Source organism: Arachis ipaensis, chromosome B08 (genome assembly GCF_000816755.2).
Source record: "Arachis ipaensis cultivar K30076 chromosome B08, Araip1.1, whole genome shotgun sequence".
NCBI classification, from domain to species: domain Eukaryota; kingdom Viridiplantae; phylum Streptophyta; class Magnoliopsida; order Fabales; family Fabaceae; genus Arachis; species Arachis ipaensis.
The window spans coordinates 115,683,664-115,692,652 of NC_029792.2; positions in this window are offsets into that span (position 1 = coordinate 115,683,664).

Sequence of the window (8,989 nt, forward strand, 5' to 3'; positions counted from 1 at the left end):
ATATGTATCACCTTTTTTTATATTTCAGATTAGTAATGCAATTATTAAGAAAAATATAATTCATCAATCAAGTAGAATGGTTATGGGATATAGTTCTAATTCTTATTCATGTGCAATAATTTTATTAGTAGATAGTTGATGCAAGCAAGAATTATAAGGTTATGGACAGTCTCATCCAAATTTGACAAGAGCAAGATGACTTACATAGAATGGTTCTAATGGATGTTAAAGTTAGTTGATTATTTTTCATGATTCTTTCAAGCCATGCTAGGTTCAATTTATAAATATTTTTTTTCGTATTTTAAATTTATTTGATAAGTAAACCCTTGCTGTTAGAAACAAGAGACTCAGAGAATAATATGAAAAGTGTATTATTGAGTTGTGTTGTGAGGTACAATATACAAGGGGTATTTATAGGTGCTAAATGAATCAAAGTAATAAAGACATAGAATTCTACAATTAATGTACAGATATGCTATATAAATATAGACGATGCTAATTGATCTAAATTGATTATATTGATTCTCTAACATCGATGCTAATTGATCTAAATTGATTATATTGATTCTCTAACATCCCCCCTCAAACTCAAGTGGGAGCTAAGGATACCAACTTGAGTTTGGATAACAAAGTCCGAAAGCGAGTCGGGTGATGAGCTTTCGTGAAGATATCAGCAGTCTGATCCAGTGTCCCAACAGCAATGAGACGAACAGCATCAATAAGGATACGTTGCCGAACAAAGTGACAATCAATCTCAATATGTTTGGTGCGTTCATGAAACACATCATTATGGGCAATCTGAATAGCACTGCGGTTATCACAAAAAACATCAGTAGGGAACGACTAAGGAGCACCCAGATCTTCGAGAAGCCAACAAACCGAGATAACCTCAGCAGTGGTGTTAGCGAGGGCACGGTACTCAGCTTCTGTGCTTGAGCGAGCAGTGAATGTTTGCTTCTTAGCACGTCAAGAGATGAGAGCGTCGCCAAGAAACAAATAGTAACCAGTAGTAGAACAACGATCAATGGGATCACCAGCCCAATCAGCATCCGAGTATGCCTAAAGGGTCAAAGAGGAATGGGCAGAAAAATAAAGGCTATGAAATAGAGTGCCTTTGACATACCGAAGAATGCAAAGAACTGCCGCATAGTGAGTAGTACGAGGAGCTGACAAGAACTGGCTGAGGACATGAACTGGATAGGCAATGTCTGGTCGGGTGACAGTCAAGTAGACGAGACCTCCAACTAACTGGCGATAAAGTGTCGGATTATCCAAAACAGTGCCATCCATAGGGGTAAATCGAACATTAGGCTCAAGAGGAGTAGACTCAGTGCGACTATCTGTAATCCCAGCGCGAGCAAGAAGATCTGAAGCATACTTAGTCTGAGAGAGATAAATGCCATCATCTGTGGAGATGACCTCGAGACCAAGAAAATAGCTGAGAGAACCAAGATCCTTCATCTCAAAGGTATGGTGAAGTGAAGCCTTGAGATCAGAGATACCATCAACATCATCTCCAGTAATGATCAACAACTCCACGTTCGCTTTTACGAATGAAAAGCGCATTCTCATGAGGACTAGAAATAAAATCAAGACTACAGATGGTAGTGCTGAACTTGTCAAACCATTCACGAGGAGCTTGCTTAAGTCCATAAAGTGCCTTGCGAAGGAGACAAACCTTATTGGAAGGACAAGGATATCCTGGAGGTGGTTTCATATAGACTTTCTTTTTCAAATCTCCATTAAGAAATGTATTCTTCACATCCATCTGACTGAGAGACCATCTCTTAACCGCAGCAATGGCAAGGAGAGCTCTAACAGACGTAAGGCGAGCAACAGGAGCAAAAGTCTCTTCATAATCAATACCATACTCTTGCGTACAACCTTGAGCAACCAAGCGTGCCTTATAACGGTCAATAGAGCTATCAGAGCGAGTCTTGATCTTGTATACCCATCTACTGCCCACAACTTCCTGATCAGAAGGAGGATCAACCAAATCCTAAGTGTGTACTTTTTCAAGTGCCTGTATTTCTTCCTACATTGCTTGTTGCCAATTTGGATTTGTGGAGGCTTCTCTGAATGACTTAGGTTCATGTTGATGAAGAATAGTAGAAAAGCAATGATAATCAAGAAGATGAGGAGGTGGATTCCTTACCCTAGAAGAACGAGTGGGAGGAGGAGGCATGACGCTAGGAGCGGGATCGCCGTCCGGACTGGAATCATCGAGAGATGGAGAAGCCGGAGGATCAGGAGCCTTGAGGGGTGGACTTGGGGTAGACCCTGTAGTATCATCACTAGGAAAGAGATCAACATTTGGGTTAGTAAAAAATGGTGACGGAGTAGAAGGAATGGACTCAAAAGAGGAAAAACTAGAGAACATGTGATGCTCCCAGAAGATAACATGATGAGATATACGAATACGGCGAGAGATAGGATCCCAACAACGATAACCCTTATGTTCAGAAGCATAACCAAGAAAACAACACATGCGAGCCCGAGGTTCAAGCTTATTATGTTCATGAGGCTGAAGGAGGACAAAACAGACACAACCAAAAACACGGAGAGAACTGTAATCGGGAGGAGTACGATAAAGACGCTCAAAGGGAGTAGTGTTACCAAGAACAGAAGAAGGGAGTCTATTGATAGCATGAACAGNCGGGAGGAGTACGATAAAGACGCTCAAAGGGAGTAGTGTTACCAAGAACAGAAGAAGGGAGTCTATTGATAGCATGAACAGTAGTGAGGACAGCTTCACCCCAAGCACGCTCAGGACAGGAAGAGGAAATAAGCATCGCACGGACAGAGTCAAGAATATGACGGTGTTTACACTCAGCTCTGCCATTTTGTTGAGAGGTACCAGGACAAGAAAACTCGGACAAAGTATCCTGTTCAGCGAGAAAATTTAAAAGTTTGGAGTCATGATATTCCATAGCAATATCACGTCTGAAAATTTTAATGACCTTTGAAAACTGAGTTCGAACCATAGTGACAAATTTAATGTAAATTTGAGGCAACTCACAACGATTAGTCATCAAATAAACCCAAGTAAAACGTGAATAATCATTAATAAAGACGACAAAATATCGAGCCCCTCCCATAGAAGTGGTGGGAGCGGGGCCCCAAACATCAGAATGAATAAGATCAAAAGGAGAGCATGCAATAGAGGAATTATTATTAAAGGATAAGGCAGGTTGGTTTGCAGTGCGACAAGAAATACAATCTAAAGACTCATTTTGAACTTGACCTAAAACACCCGTAGATATAAGAGGACGTAATTTGCCTAAGGAGCTATGGGCAAGACGACGGTGCCACAAGGGAAGAGTAGATGGAGAGGAAGCAGCACAGAGATTTGTAGAGGGAACATGAAGGTTCTCGAGCTCAAATAAGCATCCGGCGTTACATCCAGTCCCGATGATCTTTCCTGTCCGACGATCCTGCACACGACAACCAGAATTTGAAAAGATGACATCAAAACCAAGTTCAACAAGCTGACCGACAGAGATAAGATGAATATTGGACTGTGAAATTACCCCGTGATGTGTTGCATGCAAGAGGGAACCATTAGCAGTGTTAACAGAAGGTGCATTTGTAGTGGGAGACAACGACGAAAAGAGATGACGCAAAGGAGACATATGATTGAAACAACCAGAATCAAAATACCATTTAGAATTACCTGGAGGGGTGGAAAGAGTAGCGGGGGTATTACCAGGAAAGGAGAGAAGTTGCCTAAGAAGAGTTTCAATATCTGATGGAGAGACAGAAGGTGTGTTGAGAGATGTGGAAGAGGTGGACTCAGTAGCAGCAGCAGCAGTAGAGGCAGGCACATGCGGAGAGTTGTTGGGACGAGGTTGATACTTGTTCTGATCTAAGCGTGGTGGTCGAGTAGGACAGGTAGCAATCAAGTGACCCGAGAGCTTACAATAATGGCAGAACAGTTTCGGGCAGTTGGAGCCAATGTGGCCTTTTTGTTTGCACTTACGACATTCAATAGAAGGACAGTCGGAGAAGGAATGCCCAGGCCGATTACAGTTGCGACAGATTTTGCCCTTTCTGTCGGTGGCAGCAAAGACAGTTTCACTTTTAGAACGAAGCAATCCCAAGCGCGTTTCTTCAGACTTAAGACGAGGAAGAGCATCTTCAAGACTAGGCAAGGGATTCTGCTGAAGAAGAGAAGCCTTGACCGGCTCATAGTCATCAGTAAGTGCCATCAGAAATTGGATGAGACGTGTCCGGTTCTGATAATCCTCATATGCCTTAGCATCAGTGGGATCTTTAAGAACAGGCTCACAAGAGGTCAACTGATCCCAAATAATCTCCATCTAAGCAAGAAAATCAAAAACTGCTTGGCCACGTTTTTGCTTAAGGCTATGAAGTTCCTTAAGCAGTTGGTACTAATGAGAGAGATCAGAGATAGTGTAACGTTTTGCCAAATGATCCCATACCTCTTTAGCAGTTTCAAAATGCCCAAACTGTAAATGAATGCCAGGAGTAGAAGTGTTGCGGAACCAAGTGATAATCTGATGATTTTTACTATCCCAATCTTCCAATTTCTCTGCATAGTCCTTCTCCTTCTCAGCATCCTCCTTGGATTTGGAGGCACCATCTTTGGATATGTCAGTCACAGTTGGCTTAACAGGACAGGCAATATCACCAGTCACATATCGCCATAATTTTCGCCCTTTAAGAAATTCTCGCATAGCTTCAACCCAATGTGCATAGTTGGAGCCATTAAGGATAACAGGGATAGGCTGAAAGACATCCGGTTTTTTCATAGTAATAAAAGAAATAATAAAAGGAAGAAGAAAACTCCAAATTCAGGGCAGAAAATGAGAAAACAGGGCGCGGAATCGGAAAGAGCTCACCAAAAAACCTTAGGGAGGGTCCCGCTTGTCCGCCACGTCAGCGCCACATCAGCAGTGACGTCAGCGCCACATCAGAGAAGCGAAGACACGTGGCGGCACTGGAGAGGAGCAGGAGGAACACGCTGGCAGTGAGCTGGACGCGGGTCAACTTCGGGTCGAGCCGGGTCGCGCGGGTCGGTCTGGGGCGCGCGGGTCAAACAAGAAGCTTCGTGCGACACGTGGCAGCGGGAGGAACGTCCGATCAGCGCCGAGATCTAACGGCTGCTGAAGCTTCTGGAGGAGGAACAATGGAGGTGGACAGCGAACTTCCAGCGGCGCGTGGCGGCGCGTCCGGAGGCTTCTGGCGGCTATCTCGGCGGCGTTGGAAAGCTGACGAAGAGAGGATCACAATGATGCCGGAGGTGACGAACCAAAGCGTCAGAAACAAATCGAAAATTGCGAGCAAAGAGGCACGGGTGGAATCTGGAAGGAAGATCAACCTGGTCGTGGCAGCGTCTGTCGGCGGCGCGTGGGCGTGCATCTGGTGGCGGTTTTGGTTGCGTTGGAATCACAGCGACAAGACGAACAAGATGGTTATGGGGGTGACAAACTAAAGCGTCGAAAAGAGAACGAAAAAAGAGGCCAAAGAACACTGCCGGAACGGAAAAAACAATGGGCTATGAACTAATATTCATTGAAAAAAAAAAGACCTAAGTTCTTGATACCATGTTAGAAACAAGAGACTCAGAGAATAATATGAAAAGTGTATTATTGAGTTGTGTTGTGAGGTACAATATACAAGGGGTATTTATAGGTGTAAATGAATCAAAGTAATAAAGACATAGAATCCTACAATTAATGTACAGATATGGTATATAAATATAGACGATGCTAATTGATCTAAATTAATTATATTGATTCTCTAACATCGATGCTAATTGATCTAAAATGATTATATTGATTCTCTAACACTTGCAATCAAAGACAGTGCCATTTAATAGCTTTATAAGTGCTAATAGTTTTTATATTTAATTTGTTTTACAGTTTGATAAAATTTATTGTTCAATCAAGAATTATTTAGTAAAGATGTTTGACAATGAACTTATTGAGGGGAAGGTCAATGTCTTCTCAGATTTTGTGATTGAGGAATCAAGCAAAATTTATCTTCTAACTGTACACGTGTGTAGAATAACTTTTAAGAAGGAGTCATGTATAATAAATACGGTCGATAATCATAAAAATCCTGACAATTATTTCAATTTTTTTGCTCATGCCGATATATTAAAACAAATAAATGAACAATCCAACTTATTTGATACGTAGTTAATTTGTATTAATCTACATAAAATTATTTTTTATTTTATTTTAATTTTTTCCAAGAAATTATATAATAGCATAATTTTATCAATAACATAAATATTTACATTTAATTTATGCAAATGTTTGAAATTGTATTATGACTTTTTTTAAAGGTATATCCTTTTGTTAATATATTGTTAGTTTTATTGTTTAGTATAAACTAAATTGATAAAATAATTTATTATGTTATTCATTTATTTGTCCTTAATTTCATATTTTTAATTCTTTTTTAATTAGATGTTATTGGACTCTTGACTGAAAAAGAAAAACTTATATCATCATCAAAAATAGGAAGAAGTGATCATTATATATATTGTGGTTGATCTTCATGATTTGGAGTATGTAAAATTTTAATATTTCACAATGATATTTTGTTTTGTAACAATTATCTATACATATGCAAAATATTTTATCTTTTTCATTATATATTACTACTTATTTTTCTTAATTCTTGCTTTTATTTAGAAATAAGAAAAAATAAGGTGCATACTGTGAGATCAATTTACAACTTAATTATTCAATTATCTACGTGATCACCAAACAACCGAATACATACTTATTCACCAATTTGCAAAATTTAACGAAGACATTAGTAAGCATATTGGTTTACCTTTTATTTAACATATTTGTTTATGTTATATTTGTAATCATATTATATCTATTTTTACGAATATATCTTTTTAGAAAATACTCTTAGTATTATTAGCATATGGTGTATTAAATAAATATTAGAGGTTTTAAATTATGCAACTGTTTAAAATTGTATTGCGATTTTTTTAAAGGTATAGCATTTTATTAATATATTGTTAGTTTTATCGTTTAATATAAAATAAATTGGTAAATTTTTTTTAATTTATAAATTTATTATGTTATTCATTTATTTGTCTTTAATTTGATACCTTTAATTTTTTTTTCAATTAGATGTTATTGGACTCTTGACTGGAAAAGAAGAGTTATATATCATGATCAAAAATAGGAAGAAGTGACCATTACATTGTGGTTGATCTTCATGATTTGGAGTATATGAAATTTTAATATTTTACAATGAGATTTTGTTTTCTAACAATTATCTATACATATGCAAACTATTTTATCTTTTTCATTATATATTACTACTTATTTCTCTTAATTCTTGCTTTTATTTAGAAATAAGGAAAAATAAGGTGCATACTATGAGAACAGTTTATAACTCAATTATTTAATTATCTACGTGATCACCAAACAACCGAATACATACTTATTCACCAATTTGCAAAATTTAACGAAGACATTAGTAAGCATATTGGTTTACCTTTTATTTAACATATTTGTTTATGTTATATTTGTAATCATATTATATCTATTTTTACGAATATATCTTTTTAAAAAATACTTTAGCATATGGCATATGGTATATTAAATAAATATTAGTAGTTTTAAATTATGCAAATGTTTAAAATTGTATTGCGACTTTTTTAAAGGTATATCATTTTATTAACATATTGTTAGTTTTATCGTTTAATATAAAATAATTTGGTAAATTTTTTTTAATTTATAAGTAATTTATTATGTTATTCATTTATTTGTCCTTAATTTGATACTTTTAATTTATTTATTTTTCAGTTAGATGTTATTAGACTCTTGACCAGAAAAGAAGAGTTTATATCATGATCAAAAATAGGAAGAAGTGACCATTACATTGTGGTTGATCTTCATGATTTGGAGTACGTGAAATTTTAATATTTCAACAATAAGATTTTGTTTTGTAACAATTATCTATACATATGCAAAATGTTTTATCTTTTTTATTATATATTACTACTTATTTCACTTAATTTTTGCTTTTATTTAGAGATGAGAAAAAATAAGGTGTACACTATGAGATCAATTTATAACTCAATTATTCAATTATTATCTAGGTGATCACCAAATAATTAAATACATACTTATTTTCCAATTTGCAAAATTTAATAAAGACATTAGTAAGCATATTGGTTTAACTTTTTATTTAACATATTTGTTTGTGTTATATTTGTAATTATATTATTATATTTATTTTATGAATATATCTTTTCAGAAAATATTCTTAATATTAGCATATGGTGTATTAAATAAATATTAGTGGTTTTAAATTATTTATTATTTATTAGAGAATTTTGTGCATTAGAATTCTCTAATAATTTGTTATTCATTTTAAAATGATTTTGATATGTTTTTAATTTACGGTAAAACAATATATAAAAATTTGTTGGTGGACAGTATTATTGGGTTATTTATGGTCACATTGAGTATATATGTCTGATTTATTAAAAAAAATAAATTACTAAATCCGATTAATAACTACTTTAGAGTTGATACACTTAATATTAAATTAAGAAAAAAAATGAATAATACATAATATATTACTTTTTATTAATCAAATTATTATAATTTAATTAATTTTAATAAAACAACTTAAAATTATAATTTTAATCTTATCACGTATATAGCACGGATTATTACACTTGTATATGGATAAAAGATTAGATATGAACGGAGTAGAGTTTAACGTACACTTTAACAGGTGTAGTGAGAAAGGAAGAAATTGTATATTAATAGCCAATAAAATCAGGAATGACCTTTTCAACGTGATTAACTCCCGCAATGTCTCCTCTCAATAAACGGCAACAATTGAATAATCACATGCATAAAAACTTATGGTCCATTATTGGATTATTTATTGTCGGATATGAAGCTTTTAATTTATTTAAAAAATTTAAAATTTTATTTTTATGAGATTTTTTTTAATAAGTTATTTTTTATCTAATTAA